Source organism: Acartia tonsa, chromosome 3, assembly GCF_053477335.1.
Source record: "Acartia tonsa isolate MP-2025a chromosome 3, ASM5347733v1, whole genome shotgun sequence".
NCBI classification, from domain to species: domain Eukaryota; kingdom Metazoa; phylum Arthropoda; class Copepoda; order Calanoida; family Acartiidae; genus Acartia; species Acartia tonsa.
In genome coordinates, this window is record NC_137262.1 from 28,489,762 (window position 1) to 28,507,545 (window position 17,784).

Sequence of the window (17,784 nt, forward strand, 5' to 3'; positions counted from 1 at the left end):
TATCATATTTTCTTTTATGTTATTTAATTTTTTTTTTCTGTTTTTGAAAGGTATATGTTACTCTCATATGAGGGGGTTAAATATTTCTGTGTCTACCCCCCCCCCATGCATGCGACAGAGTTAATGATATATCTTTCATGCACCCCCCTGCTGTGTAATCTAGATACAAAACTTTTCTTCAGACAACATTTTTTTTACTTTCCCTTTCAACTCCCCTTTGAGAGCCTCTAAAACGGCAAAAAATGTAGATTCAATATATAATCTACTAGCAGCTACGCTTCTAGAGGCCTCTATGGGTACTTGATGTTATGGAGGGTTCGCCCCCCCCCCCTTTTTCTATTTAAGTATTTTAAAGACTAATTAAAATAAATTTTTTTTGTGGGGGTGTAGTTTTTTTTCTATGGGAGATTTATCTTGGGATGTTGTTGGTACACTCCCCCAAAATAGGTATAAACCTTCGTAGGACATAGGAGAAGCTATATTGTAAAGGAGAACTATATCGGTTAAGAGTTTATCGAGATTCTTAGGTACAGACAGAAAGAAAAATATCCTGATACTTTTATAGAAGAATATTTTAGATACTTTTTGCTCTAAATAATAATATTTAAGAAATTGCTCTTTTTTAGTTCAAATATTAGCCAAGAAAATTATTGGATGTTTTATTGGATATAGCCTTTCTCTCTTTATATACCCATGTGTAATATAGTCGCTTTGATTTCAACAATGGGATAAGTTTTCTAAAATACTATTTGAGCATTGATCTCAATCAAATAAAAGATATAGAGATATTGATAATATGTCATTTATGAAGAGTATTGCAGTATGTCAATGTTTGTAATGTATAAAGTTGGCTTAATAACAACGTAAATATCAAGCAAATTAACTCTTAAAACTACAAGGTGATACTATTTTACCTATATTACTTATCCTATGTATAAGGCTTTTCTAGAAGTCTTATGTATCTTTAAAAATAGTTTTAGGCTATTTGCTTGGTTCCTGACAAAGTCATTAGATAACATTAAAGTTACAATGCTTCTTTTTTTTCTTCATAATATCAATATTTTTCCCTGGTTTGCGCTCATCTTTTCTAATGACAGATGTAGCCAACCTTTCTAAATAACAGTCTGATACTAAAATATACAGGAATCTAAAAGGACAAGACAATGGCCGATAAATTAATGTACATCCCCAATGATGATACACTAAATCATCCTTCTATAGATTAAGAGTAATGGTAGAAACGTTTGAACCAACTAATCAAAATTTAAGAAAACTGCCAAAAGTTGCTACAACAATGAATAAGAAAACGTTAATATATAAAACTTAAGTAACACGTGTAATAAATAGCTTAATGTCCTCTCCTTTTATAAAATATATATGAAAGTGAGATACTTGATAGCGAGGACAATAGGTGATAAATTATTTTTTATATTAATCTTCCCATTAATTATTAGAAGACTCTAAAGTAGAATAATAGAAGTAAAGATTAATATAGAATTCTCCAATGTCCTATCCCCGTTTCCCTGCTTATATTACACCAAGAAAGATTGGTTTAGAAAGCTTCTCTATAATTGATCCAACCAATTTTTAGGTAATTTATAAGATCTTGATATTGTTTAGACTTCAAGATTAGATTTTGATACAAAAACTAAAAAAGTAGCCATATCACATAAAGAAATATGTTGGTATACGTTCTCCAATAATATAGGTGCATCAATTTATAATAAATATTTAATATTTATAATCTAGGTTAATCTACTTAGTAAATAAGTATTAACCTATTATGGAATTTTATATGAAGTCTCTTGGATCAAAATTTCTTTAAGAAAAAGCATTATTTTAGGTATATCTTAATATTTAAAAATGTGCTTATTTTAGTGATATAATAGTTTAAGTTTCTGGTTGTCTAACTGTACATGCAATTTAAGATTCCGGTGACAACAAAATTCAGCAACCCATCAAGCAGCCACCACTAACTTTATGCTAACTTTCACTGTGGACTTTCTTGGGAAATTCAAAATTGTTTATTAATTGTTAATTGGTATAATCAAAGCCTAATTTAAGAAATATTAATCAATATTCATATGTTCATTTATAATATAAATGATTTTATACCGTAAAATGTTAAAGATTAGAGCAAAAAGAATTTCTAGAAAATTTCCAAACCTAATATCTTTATGTTTTTAAACCCCAGAAAGATTGTCATATAAGAAAAATGTATAGTTTCCATCTAAATTTGAAGTAACATTATTTTAAGTTTTTATTTTCTCTAAAATTTGAAAAAGATGGATTTTTCATAATTTATTTGCGGATTTTCTGATTGTTATGTATTTCAATCAATACAAAAAAGTAAATTTTAAGGGAAAATATTACTTTATTATTATAAAAATTTCCTGTATAATTCGCTAGTAAAGCCTGAAACCAACCCCCTGTCCCCTAACTGCACCAACACACATTAAATTGCTTTCTCTTCGGTTCTTTCCTTCTCGAGATTATTTCTAAAGTCATTTTGCATTAAATAATCACATTATATGAAACGTGTAGATTTAGTAAAATTAAGATATTGATACCTATATATCATATTATTTACGAAACCACCTGTATTTTCTTCTTTATATCAAAGACTAGAGTTGGCTCGATATAATTATCTCCCTATTGGCTAGTTTTCTATATGCATATCTATTTCTCAATAAATCTATTTTCCTCACCCGGCATTACTATCTAAAAGAAAGTAAATATTTAATAATTTAAATGATTTTTAAAAGATTTTTTTAAATTATATTTTTTTCTTTACATTACCATCACCAAAGGGTTAATGATGATGATTACAATTTTAGTTTAATATTTGAACACACAAAATGTCGCCACAATCGAATTCTTTTAAAACATAGTTTTCTTAAATTTATCATATTATAAATTTAAATTTTCTTTTTTATGATTAGAAATTAAATACATTAATATAAGGTAAATAGCAACATGAAATGAAAAAAATGAATTTATTTTTAATAAAGTAAAATAATGGGTCTTATCGTTCTGGGCAATGAGAGTTTATTATGGATTATTGGAGCACTATGAGTTTTAATCATATATTCCTTGGAAAACTTGAGCTCGTTTATAGACATTTATTTCCTATATAGATCTGACATGGATCTTGAAGCAATTAAGCAGGCCGTTTTGTACATGTTAAAAATTGGAAGATTTCATTAAATAAAATACTTAGTAAATAACTCAAACTCAAAGTAGATAATTTAAGTGAAATCACATAAATGTTAGGCATGCATCTTTTGTAAGATTGGTAATCCTATATTAAGAATTCAATTAACAGTTAGGGACATTGATTTAGTGATAGATTTACAATCAAAGTTTTAGCTGTTTTGTCTTTCTATGAAAATTTGTATAAATCTGTTGATCTGCAATTATTGTTTGACATTCCTTACAGAGACATTGTAATAATGTTCGTTTAGTTTAAAATTAAGTATCTATTATATTACGTCTATTTACTTTCTGAACTTGTTGAATTTTTATTTTGTTTAATTTTCACCTTGGACATTGTTCTTCACGCTTTAAATACGATTTAAAGACATACAGACAAAGGTCCTTAAAAACAAATTTTTAAAGAGTTTTTTATTTGTCCTAAAAGTATCTTTAACCACAAAATTATATATATATATATATATATATATATCATACTTTGTTTTAGATTTTTAGATTTTACTTTCTAACAATTTACTTTCTTTTTTATAAAATGTTTTTTTTTTGTAATTGTTGCGCTTCTTGTGGACAGATTTGTCCTAGTTTACAATATTTTACTTTAATTTGTTTTTGTGAAAAACTAACCATACCCTTAGTGTTCACAGGCCTAGCAATGATAGTTTCTAGATTACAATCAAATTAAATCTTTAAAAAATAATACTCAAACTTATTCTTTTCTACTGTTCATGTACTTGAATAATAAAAATAGAAAAATATGCTATTTTGATATGATATGACAAAAGTATTATCTTTTATCTTATTGTTCGAAGAAAATTGTCTATAATACGGTGCTATGCATGATTTTTCAGTATGTCTGAGAACCAGCTCAAATCTAGCGAATATTAATCGGTATCGAAGCCATACTGGAATAAAAAGAAATCAATTTTAAAAATATGAATTCACAATTTTGTTTAGGTTTTGAATCAACCCATAATAAACTAACATAAATCTGCTAAAAAAATTATGTTATACGTCTGCCCCTCGTAATAAAAACAAATTGCTACTATACAAGGATGATTATATATAAAGGTGTCGAAGCGAAGGTAATAGTTAAGAGCTTCAAATGTATTTTCTCGTATTCATTCGAATCCGGTGGATAAGAACCGGTTCTCATCCATACTACGTATTATATCCAGCTTTCTACGAATGTAAAAACGTACAATCATAATTAATCTTATAATTGTACATTTTATATCCGCGGAAAGCTGTTTATAATACGATGCGAGAAATAACGATTTTCACACTATGTTTATTAGCGTAACTCCTTTGTAACTTGGTTTTGTCCGCCAGTAAATTGTTACAACAAGCTCAATATGACTGTTCATTAACGAATTCAAAAATCAAGCATTAAATTTGCTATTCTTACTGTATAATGCTACTAGTTGTTTTAGCCCTGAACTATAGGGGGCGGGGGGCGGGAAGGTCAGGACAATAGCCTAAAATATCCTCAAGATATTTGCTTCCCTTTAAAGTATAATCAAATTCAATTAACCATTTCCGAGAACTTTAGTTTCAGACAAAAACCTTACTACTTCATACTTTAGGATAACTTAAAACTAATATAAAAGCATAAAAAAATCTTAATGATTTGAGTTAAAGACTAGCTATGCAACAAACAATCTGCAATTTTCACGAGATGGTCAAAAAAGTCAAGAAAAGATAAACATAGAGAGAAAGGAGAGAGAGAGAGATGAAAAGCGACGCTGTCGTTTACTCGTGTTTGCAGTAATGAGAGAGGGAGAGAGAGAGAGAGAGAGAGAGAGAGAGAGAGAGAGAGAGAGAGAGAGAGAGAGAGAGAGAGAGAGAGAGAGAGAGAGAGAGAGAGAGAGAGAGTATGAGAAAGAGAGATAGAAAGGCGCTCCCTAATAATAGTCATTGAACTTTAGAACTTTGTAATTCAACATATATCTTTCTATCTAGATGTCTTGCTATCTAATTTTTTATCATTATTTATCTTTCTATCCTCTCACCATCACATTTTCTATCTGTATGTCTTGTCTATTTAGCTATCTGTCTTTTTATCAATCAATATTGTTTAGGAAGTAACATTCAATTTATTTATATTTTTTTATATCTTTATATGAATCTATCTATCCTATCAAATATGTCCGCATTAGTTTTTAAGATTTCCATATATATGTAAAGTGAAAGAAGTTTTAGATTTTATTCGTCTCAAATTTAATTGTCCTGTTTTATTTTATGCACCTTTCTCTTCTCATTTAATCTCTTTCTTTAAGTTAGGATTAAAATGCTCCATAATTACTTATGAAAATCACCAAACTTTTCAACATTAATATTCAAATAAAATTAAATATTACCAAATAAAGGATTGGTCAATTTTAAAGTATTTGAATCTTAACATAATAAATACTAAAGAACTTATATAAATGGATATGGATATACAATACGTGGATATTCTCGCATACCCTGATAGATGATTCTCCCAACTGACTAATATAACGATAACCCGCCATATTATGACTTTAACCTATCCGCTCCCCTGACAATAGAGGAATGAATGCAACAATATCTAAGGACTATATTAGCAACATTAATTGAGGACAAATTTCCCCTGTAACAATATCCACGTATTCTATATCCATTATTGTATAAGATACTGAAAGATAGATGTTTTTGTGTAATATTTATGTATATTAGAATCCATATCTAATGAGAATTATTCAAAATCCATAAACATAATTTAGTGTACACAAAATATTTTAGATTCATTTTATTTGCTGTTGCTTTAGTTTCTAAGCTTATTTGCATTTTTTTCTGCAATCGATTATAGTGTTTAGGTCTAATATTATCAGTACAGGGTAAACTTACAAAGTAATGAATTTTAGAGGAGCTATACTACTAAAAATCGGGGATCTTAAGGGATAATACAATGGAGATAAATGATGACTATCCCTATAGAAGATAAACAAAAAATTACCCAAATACACCTTCTGTAGTTTAAAATTACTGGTTAAAAAGTTAAAACACTGCAAGTTTCAACCTATCAATTAAGAGTTTTGTTAAAAGTTCCCATAGTTAAAAACTTTTCTCGTATTCATTTGAATCCGGTGGATAGGAACCGGTTCTCATGAATACGAAAAAACTATGTCTAGCATCGTATTATATCCAGTTTTCTACGAATATAGAAATGTACAATCATAAGATTAAAACCAGTTTTTTTAGCCGGTGCCTTCGGCACCACGGGGCTAAAAAAACTAGTTTTAATCTTATAATTGTACATTTTATATCCGCGGAAAGCCGTTTATAATACGATACGAGAAATAACTGTTAAACTTTGGATTCCAATGCAATATACGGTCCGATGTCCACTCCCTTCCTGCTCAAAGGGGAAATTTTATCTATATGTTTAACGTTCTTTACTACAGTAAAAACAATAATAAAAACTTTTAAAAAACGTTGGAATGGACAATAAGAAAGATTGCAGGGTAGCTTCGCTACTAAAAACATGTAGAAAGTAGGGCAATGAATGATTCTTATATTAGCATTACATCCTCTCAGTAAAGCACATAATATTAAGAGTAAATATAATGTCAAGATTTTTAAGTACAGGTAGGTTATTTATTATGGGTTCGACAGTTTTAATTAGTTCGAATCGAATTACATTATAAACAAGAATTAAGGATGGACAGACATGTCATATCCTTAGGTGCATCTAGTCATTTCTTCTTATCATTATGTTCTTCCAGATTTATTAAACTATATATGAATACTTTATTTTGTTCATTAAAATATATGCAATTGTGGCACAAAAAAAACTTTACTTTGTAACAAGATAACTTCTATTGAAAATCTTGGTGAAGATCATCAAAAAATACTTTATACACATAGATCTAAAGTAAGTTTTAAAGAAATCAAATACCTAAGCATCACAGAATAATTAATCCTTTACAAGCCTCATAACATAATGTTATAGGGCTATAAATCAAAGACTTTGGAAATGAGATCAAGGTTGTAACTTTTTTTACAGGCAGCTAAGTGTATAAGCATCAACTACATGCGAGCACACTAGGCTGCCAAAGGAACATTTATTAGAAAAAAAATAGTAGAAATATCAGAAAATTAAATGTTTAACCAAATTATTTATAAAAATACTTGTACAATTGACGATTAGAGTTTTCATTGGTTCTAAAGTAAAAATATCTGTAGATTTTCATTCTGTTTTTATTGAATCTTTGTCTGTTTGTCAGTCATTAGTTATGTGAAATTCAAGACAACCTACCTTTTCATCTTTGCTTTTTCGTTGTTAGTTTAGTTTGGAAAAAAATTTAAATCATGTACATCACTTATTATAATAAACAAACTTACCCCTTATGTAAAATCTTGGACACTATTAGTTTAGGACCGACCAATAGACATTTAATAAAGTACTTAAAGTTTTTGTGCAAACATGATTATAAAACTTTGGGTACTAGTAGAATTTAAGATACAATGTCCGCTATGGGTAGTTGTGAAATAAATGTCTATTTTAAATTTGAATATCAAAGGATTTTAAAGCTGCGCTAATAATGGTTGTTGTCAATCTTGTTAATCCTGAAAGTGTGATTATTTTAAAAGGCACTAAAATGCTTTAAAACTGCTTTGCATTCCAGTGTAAAAAAGGTTTCTGATATCAAAGATCACTTTTTGACCTACATACTTCAAATTTGTCATATGTTACTTTTACTAAGCACCAATAAGAAAAGATCGAAATTTTGTTTAGAGCTATTACTCTATAAACTTAATTTAAAAACCTCTCATTTTAAAAGATGAATTCTATGAAAGAGAAATTTGCCATTTTTTTCTTATGCACATGTAATAAGATTTTTTGGGAGCCAGGAAAACAAAAGCATGTATTAAGGTAGTTAATTTAGAATTAAATCCAATATATGGTCATTTTTTGATAATTTTTAGAAATGTCAATTATTTTTAGGAAGACCAATCTGAAATAAGTGAATTTAGAATTAAATTCAATATATGGTTATTTTTTGATAATTTTTAGAAATGTCAATTATTTTTAGGAAGGCCAATCTGAAAAAGGTTAATTTAGAATTAAATCCAATATATGGTCATTTTTTGAAATGTCAATTATTTTTAGGAAGACCAATATGAAATAAACTACCTTTTTCATCATTGAATTTTATTAAAATGCGCAAAAATAAGTGTATACACCTGTATTAATAACCCTGGCTCGAATGTAGATCAACATGAAGAGTTATAAACTTCATGTAAAGGAAAAGGGGGAGGAGGGGAGACGACCCCATTCATTTGAAATTAGAATTTTTCCAGAAAATCTGCAAGAATTGGCGGCTCAAATTGAGAGGGAATTGAGGAATGCAGCAATTTAGAATATTGGCACTCTCATCTATATTCAGTTTAGGGGGAAGGAGGGGGGTGTAGTTATATGGTTAAGGGGAGGAAGGGGGAAAGGTGAAAGTTTAAAAAGATGGAGAATTTGCAATGCAATCTAATATCCCCCATCCCAACATATTCTTTTATATTTTTCCCCTTTGAACCTTAAAGGTACACTCTGCAACCTTAGTTTATTTCTGCTGACTTCAAAGATATTTAGCCAAGTGCCAAAATACTTCAAATATAAATGAATCTTAGTTTCAATAATAAATTTTAGCAGGGTTCGGAAGCCGCAGCCGCAGCCTCAGCCTCAGCCACCATCAGCCGCGCGGCTTACGAGAAGCCTCAAAATCAGCCGCGCGGCTTCCTCAGCCACCCAATAAGCCTCAGCCTTAGTCGCAGCCGCGCGGCTTAAAGAAAACATAAGCCACTGTAAGCCTCAGCCGCATTCAGCCACTGTAAGCCTCAGCCACTGTAAGCCTCAGCCACAAAACTCCAATTCAGCCACATTAAGCCTCAGCCGCACTAAGCCTCATTCAGCCAACGCCCCTCTAAGCCTCAGCCGCAATCAGCCGCGCGGCTTATAGTTGGGGAAGCCTCAGCCACACTCAGCCGCGCGGCTGTTAATAATTTGAAGCCGCAGCCGCACTCAGCCGCGCGGCTTCAAGAAAGCCTCAGCCGCAGCTGCAAAGTTATGATTATGCCGCAGCCGCAGCCGCGCGGCTTGATATTTGTAAGCCGCAGCCTCAGCCGCAGCTTAATTTTTTAAATTCAGCCGCAGCTTTGACACAGCCGCGCGGCTGAGATATTGTAAGCCCCAGCCGCAGCCGCAGGTGCTAAATTAGTACAAGCCTCAGCCGTCAATTCAGCCGCGGGGCTTAATTTTCATTTAATTTTGTCTGTCTGAAGCTTAAGATCTCAGCAACCACTGAACTGACAATGTTGTCCTTCTAAGGAATCCTTTTACTAAAGTAACAGGATGTCTGTGTGTCTGTGTATCTGTGTGTCTGTGGCAGTGGGACACCCCCAACCCCCCCAAAAAATTAAAAATCCCCCCCCCCCTCAAAAAAAGAAATTTTTTTTTTAAATTTTTTAAACTAAAATTAAAAATGAGGGGGGAGGCCCCCCCCCCTAAAAAAAAAAATTCCCCCCCCAAAAAAAAAATTTTTTTTACTTTTCTTTAAAAATTGAAAATAAGAAATTGGGTTATTAAATTTGACTCTCTCTTCCTCAAGTGCCCCCTAGAGGCCTCTAGGGGCGTAGCCGCTAGTTATATATATATTGACATTGGATGGTTTTGAGCTAATTTTGGGGTGGGGGTCAGACATTTCCATCGCCAAAAAATAATTTTTTAAAATGTTATACTTTTAAACTTTTTTATATTCTTTTGTAAAAATTTTATCTTAAGTTTTTTTAAAATTACAACATAGAAACTACCATCTTGAACAACTACAAAAAGTTTGAACCTGTAATGTAAGAGCTCCAGTGGCTCAATCAGTTAGCGCACGGTTCTTCTACACTGTTATGCCGGGGTTATAAGTTTGAATTTCACCAGGAGCAATACGTTTTTGAATACTATTTATAGGGTAACTGCCCTACTGACGTACGTTTGCCTAATTTTATTGTTTTTAAAAGATACAAATTTTTCAGAATTTACTTAATATTCACTATGAATTTGTATTATCTTAAATTTTTTTTCTTGTACAAGTGGCCTATTTAGCTCAATGGTAGAGCACTCGTCTTGTAAACTAGGGACCGTGAGTTCAAACCTCACAGGGGGCAATCAATTTATGTGATACTCAAGTTATATAGTAGCTTCTCTATTATTTTTCCGTTTAGGTACGCAATACTTGTTCTATATAATTAAGCTTCTCCTACTTAGATATTTCTTCAATTTTAAATGTATTTAATACTTTGTGGTTGATGAGAGACACTGAAAAAGTTATGCAAAAAAAAAGATTTATACATATTTCATTTTTCATAGTATTTTTAAATTAATGAAAATAATTAAATTAAGATTTGGGGAGGGGGGAGGGTGTGTGTGTGTGTTTATTTTGAACACAAATTATCCTAATATGTTTTCTAACAAAAAAAATTTAAACAGCGATGTATTTTACTTTTTAAAGTTGGTTAAAAAAAGGTCTGTAAAATACAATAAATTGTCCTGTATAATATGCAAAAAAATCTACATAATCTTTATGTACTCGATAGATTGAAATAGTTAAATGATTATCATATATCATCCGATTTTGTTTATTTTACAAAGATGCTTACTAAAATTGATTTTATTTTCGAAACTGCAATTATTATAAAAAAAATGTTTCTTTATCTTTATCATTATGTTATACAATTTCTGAATTTATAAGCAATACATGAATCGATATATTATTACTTTGATGTTGTCCATATTTTCATGTACTCTGATAAAGAAATAATCTCAGCTGGCTAAAATAACAATAACCCCCATACACCCCCTTTAATCCATCTCTCCCCTCTTATGGGATATATAAATGAACTGGCCAATAAATGAGGTCCATAATTTTATTAACAAATTTTCTTTTTTTTAATATATCCACATATTCTATTATATAAAGTGGTAATGTGAAGCTTCTTATTGATCCAGGGAAAGTTTATAATTTTTTGGGGGAAATGTATCTTTTCCCTCCCAAAAAAAGATGACCCTCAAAAAAAACTGGTGGGTGCTCAACCAAACTCCCCCCTATTTTCCCATAAAAAAATGATAAAAGTCACCCTTCATCCCCCCAAATTTTTTTTTCTTCTGGGATTCGAACCCGGATGATAGATGGTTCAAAGCTGTTACCGTACCAAAAAGCTATCAGAGCTCCAATATTTCAAAATGAAAATTTGTCTTATTTTTAGATCATTAAGTATTATGATGTCTGTTTGTTTGTCTGTCTATATGTTTGTACTACAGGATCTCGCTAACTACTAAACCGATATGGTGCTCCTATTCAGGGTAGTTTCTTATAGGTACTGGGAAGGTTTAAAACTATTTTGGGGAAGGGTACCATCACACTACCAGAAAAAAATTGCCTTAGAAAAAAAATTAAACATCACCCCAAAATTAAAAATGGGATTTACTCGCCCCGGCCCTCCCCACCCAATAAAAATCACCCTACCCCCCAAAAAATTATTTTAATTCAGTTCTTCTTTTTCCAGTACCTATTGTTTAGTATTTTTTGTAATAACTTCATAATTACATTGTCATTAAACTGTTTTTAAACTATTTTTGAATGGGGGGTCAAAAATATACTAGGACACCTATAGAATCAGACTGCAGAGCCCAAATTTGAATTAAGTCCCCAATAAACTTTTTTTTGGGGATTTAAAAATTAATTTTTACTGTTGCTCTGGTCATTTTTACCAGATCAAAGGGTCTTTTTTTACTTCGTGTAATATTGTAACTTAGTGAACAATTTTATATAATTCACTTTATACTGATACAATAAAAAAAACATTACTCTGTTCAATGGAAATAATTTTTTTTCTAAAACAATTAATTTCATTGAAAAATCTGACATAATACAATAAAAAACATAATGCTGAATTTAAACCAATTAGAAATTAGAATTTCCGAAAGAGTGTTTTCACAAAGTGACTTATTTCAAACGTAGTTAAATAATTTTATTTAATAAAAATGAAAAGAATGAAAACCCTACTCATAAAAGTTACATACTTTTTAAAAATATTTTTAAAAATATGTTTGAATACTCTTATTTTATATCATATTTGTATATGTGACAAAAATAAATTTGTTGTATTGCATAAACATTTGTTGTCATCTTAATTTATTTAACCCTTTACAGCCAATTTTTATGTGTTTTAATGTATAATAAACATGAAACATTTTTATGTTAATTCATTGATATATTGTAAAGAATTAATCTTTAATTAGTATTGATAGATAAAATCAAAAGACCTAACTTTACTGTATACTAGCATACAATATTTACGAAGCAAGACACTCTAAAAGCTGAGTATTTTACCTACAAAGGGAAGAAACATCACGATTCAGTAAAAATTATTTAATCCATAGTGAAAAATAAACTTTAAAATCCTAATAAAAATTGATGTGGGCAATTGTTCTCATTTTTGGCTTTGCAGTATGATTCTACAGATGTCAAAGTATATTTTTAATATACCCTTTAAAAATAGTTTAAAAACAGTTTAAGATTATGTGACATAAAAAGTTAGTCATAAAAATTATACCCATGAATAATTGTAATAAAAAGCACTTTTGTAAAAAAAACATTTTTCATAAGAGGTAAGTTTTTATGACAAATACATTTATTGCAAGTGTACATATGATAAGCATTTTAAAGACGATTATTTTTAAGACAAATTTAACCTGCGTACCATGGCTCAACATGTAGCGCATCTGCTTGTCATCATGGAGGTAATAGGTTCGAATCTTGGCCAGACACTGCATGAAAACTGAAGACGTTAAATGGTTCCTACTGCAGCTATTCCAGGTATGCAACATGTAAAGTTAGAGAATGAGGATTTCCTTGGCTCGTAAACAGGCGTAACTCATTACCATAGGACTTTCTGGCAGGTAGTTGGTTGCTGGATAGATGTCACTTAAATTTGAAAGAATTGGTTCCCCTTAATTATCCAAGGTTCAACAAGAAGCGCATCTGCTTGTCATCAGGGAGGTAATAGGTTCGAATCTCGGCCAGACACTGCGTTATAACTGAAGACATTAAATGGTTCCTACTGCTGCTATGGCAGGTGTGCAACATGTAAAGTTGGAGTAGGAGGATTTCCTTGGCTCATAAACAGGCGTAACTCATTACCATAAAACTTTCAGGCAGGTAGTTCAATAAAAAAAAGTTGGTTGCTGGATAGATGTCACTTAAACTAATACAGAAAAGGAAAGAATTGGTTCCCCAAGGTTCAACAAGTAGCGCATCTGCTTGTCATCAGGGATGTAATAGGTTCGAATCTCGCGCAGACACTGCGTTATAACTGAAGACATTAAATGGTTCCTAGGTGCTAGGTGTGCAACATGAACAGGCGCAAAGGAAAGATATAATTCCCCTTAGTTATCCAGGGTTTTTGGACCTTGAGTTAATGTCATAGAAACCCTCGACCGTGGCTCAACATGTAGCGCATCGGCTCGTCGTCTGGGAGTTGATAGGCTTTGTACTGCATCATAACTATAGATGTTGAAATAAATTCCTACTGCTAAAAAACTTGTATAAAACTTTGGGTACCAGTATAAAACTTTGGGTATCAGAATAAATTTTTGTCTATTAGTATAAAACTTTGGGTACCAGAATAAATTTTTGGCTATTAGTATAAAATTTTGGGTACCAGTATAAAACTTTGGGTACCAGTATAAAACTTTGGGTACCAATATAAAATTTGGGTACCAGTATAAAACTTTGGGTACTCGTATAAAACTTAAGGTACCAGTATAAAACTTTGGGTACCAATATTAAAACAAAATTTTAGGTATTAGTATAAAATTTTGGGTACCAGTATAAAACTTTGGGTACCAGTATAAAATTTGGGTACCAGTATAAAATTTGGGTAAATGTATAAAACTTTGGGTACCAGTATAAAACTTTGGGTACCAGTATAAAATTTGGGTACCAGTATAAAATTTGGGTACCTGTATAAAACTTTGGGTACCAGTATAAATTTTTAGTACCAGTATAAAACTTTTGGTACAAGTTTAAAACTTTGGGTACCAGTATAAAACTTTGGGTACCAGTATAAAACTTTGGGTTCTAGTATAAAACTTTGGGTACCAGTAAAAAACTTTGGGTACCAGTATAAATTTTTAGTACCAGTATAAAACTTTGGGTACCAGTTTAAAACTTTGGGTACCAGTATAAAACTTTGGGTACCAGTATAAAACTTTGGGTTCTAGTATAAAACTTTTGGTACAAGTATAAAACTTTGTGTACCAGAATAAAATTTGAGTACTAGTCTAAAACTTTGGGTACCTGTATAAAAACTTTGGGTACCAGTATAAAACTTTGAGTACTAGTATAAAACTTTGGGTACTAGAATAAAACTTTGGATACCAGAATAAAATTTGAGTACTAGTATATAATTTTGGGTACTAGTATAAAACTTTGGGTACCAGTATAAAACTTTGGGTACCAGTATAAAATTTTGGGTACCAGTATAAAACTTTGGGTACCAGTATAAAACTTTGTGTACCAGTATAAAACTTTGGTTACCAGTAAAATTTGGGTACCAGTATAAAACTTTGGGTTCTAGTCTAAAACGTTGGGTACCATTATAAAACTTTGGGTACCAGACTAAAACTTTGGGTACCAGTATAAAACTTTGAGTACCAGTATAAAACTTTGGGTACTAGAATAAAACTTTGGGTACCAGAATAAAATTTGAGTACTAGTATATAATTTTGGGTACCAGTATAAAACTTTGGGTACCAGTATAAAATTTGGGTACTAATTCTGAATCAAACATTAGAATAAAACTTTGGGTACCAGAATAAACTTTGGGTACCAGTATAAAACTTTGGGTACCAGTATAAAATTTGGGTACTAATTCTGAATCAAACATTTGAAAAAATCCTGCTGTCCTCCCCCCTCTTCCCTCCACTCTTATTCTCACAACCCCTAACCACCCTCAACTCTCCAAAAAATGTCCTAGAATGCATTTAAAAAATCCAATTTAGCCGAAGCCTCAGCTGCAAAGCTTATTTTATAATCAGCCATAAGATCAGCCGCAAGGCTTAATATTGTATTCAGCCGCAGCCGCATTCAGCTGCGCGGCTGAATTTAATTCAGCCACAGCCTCAGCCGCACGGCTTTCAGTAAGCCGCAGCCTCAGAATCAGCCGCGAGGCTTAATTATGTTATCAGCCACTCTCAGCCTCAGCCTCACTCAGCCGCGCGGCTTAATTTTCCAATCAGCCACTGTAAGCCGCAGCCGCTATGAGCCGCGCGGCTTTCAGTAAGCCGCAGCCTCAGCCACAAATCCTTCAGCCACTGTAAGCCTCAGCCACCCTCAGCCACTGTAAGCCTCAGCCGCTCGAAGCCTCAGCCACAAAATTCCAATTCAGCCACTGTAAGCCTCAGCCACCCCAATTCTTATTAAGCCTCAGCCGCATTCAGCCGCAGCCACTCTCAGCCGCACTAAGCCTCAGCCACTCTCAGCCTCAGCCACTTCCATAACTTTAAGCAGCCGCAGCCGCAGCCGCAGCCGCAAATTAGGATTCAGCCGCAGCCGCAGCCGCGCGGCTGATAGCGCGGCTTCCGAACCCTGAATTTTAGTCAATCATGACTTATTAAATACATTTACACTTTTAAACCTTAAAAGACAGCCGTTCCGAGTGTCCTTTTCTACTGCAGCCATGTCAAAATTGGTTGTATGATTACATTTTGGTTGCAAAAAAATCCGCCAAATTCTAGCAAACTCATTTTCCACCCAGTTTTAATATATAGAACAAAAACTGTACAATTTCTCTCTCGTCTCAATTTCTTTATTTGTGTTTCTATTGATTTTTCAAAATAAAATCTTTTTAAAAGCGAAGCTTTTCTATAATTAGGGTCGGTCCGTCCGTCCGTCCGTCCGTCCGTCCGTCCGAGATAGATAGCTTTTATTCGTTAATTTAGGCATGTTAGAATTGTCCTATCGATTTCAAACTTTGCATGATGATTCCTGTAGTAGTTGGGTACGATTTAGAAAGCGTAGCAACTCTATAATCATTACCAGAATGTCCGTACGTCCATTTTAAACATGTTGATTTTTCTACTTTTTTAACAACAAATTTTCAAGTGTTTTAATTATCCGTTTGATCTGATTTTTGGTATATTGATTCCTGGGACAACAAAGAACAATATTATAAGCGAAGCAACTCTATAATCAAGTCCAAAAATGTAAGTATGTCCATAAACATTATCCTGTTTTTAAGCAGTTTTTCAACAAATTTACCTATAATTTTGATTCGACATTTATACATTTATGTTCCGATTTTTCAGTTCAGATACTATACAAGTGTTAATGTCCGTTTGTCCTACCGTTTCAGTGCTTCGCTTTTATGGATGTTGTCATCCTTGTTATATAAGGGTTATGCCGTCTTTCTATTTGGTATTTCAATAAAATATCTTAAACAGCGTGTTTTGTTTTCAATTTTATACTATTACTACGTAGGTTTTAGGCTATTTTTCAATCATCCATAAAGTTATCGTTATGCCTAGTATAATTATAAGGAAGGGTAGACAACTCATTATCATGCACCGGGAAGCTTAAAGACAAATGTCATACAATCATAGGGTAGAAAAAACTTTGTTAACGGAGTTTATTCTGAGAAAGCTTTGAAAAGTTAAATGTTGTATTCATCATGGTGATTCCTGTAACTGTTAGGCATGCTGTCATCCTTGTTTTATTATGAACTTGCATTAACATATTCATTTTTAATAAGTGTGTCAAATATTTACCAAGAAATAATGTGTAAAAATATTTTTACAGGCTTAATTTTCAGAATTTTGTATATTATGTAGATTTAATAGCAGATAAGGGATGTAAAAAGTCATAATAAACTCATGAATAAGGCTAAATAGTGTTAAAAAAAGGAATAAATGACAAAAAAATATTTTAGTAGGATCTGTTCTTAATTATTGCTTTATAGTATACTATTTGCTTCGCCCCAAACCTCTAGAGGAAAACAGGGAAAGTCAGGAAAATCGCCCAAAATATTTATAAAATTTCTTGAACAGAACAACTCTCAGATTAAAGGAAAACAAGGATGACAACATCCATAAAAGCGAAGCACTGAAACGGTAGGACAAACGGACATTAACACTTGTATAGTATCTGAACTGAATAATCAGAATTTAAAAGTATAAGAGCCGAAGCAAAAGTGTAAGTAAATTTGTTGAAAAACTGCTTGAAGCAGGATAATGTTTATGGACATACTTACATTTTTGGACTTGATTATAGAGTTGCTTCGCTTATAATATTATTCTTTGTTGTCCCAGGAATCAATATACCAAAAATCAGATCAAACGGATAATTAGAACACTTGAAAATTTGTCGATAAAAAAGTAGAAAAATCAACATGTTTAAAATGGACGTACGGACATTCTGGTAATGATTATAGAGTTGCTACGCTTTCTAAATCGTACCCAACTACTACAGGAATCATCATGCAAAGTTTGAAATCGATAGGACAATTCTA

At 31.8% G+C, this 17,784-nt stretch overlaps 1 protein-coding gene across 1 annotated transcript in view; it reads left to right on the top strand.

Moving 5' to 3' along the window:
• The window catches only part of tnc (tenectin), a 174,314-nt gene that overhangs the window by 1,937 nt on the left and 154,593 nt on the right, over positions 1 to 17,784 (top strand). The gene's annotated exons all lie outside the window — the stretch shown is intronic.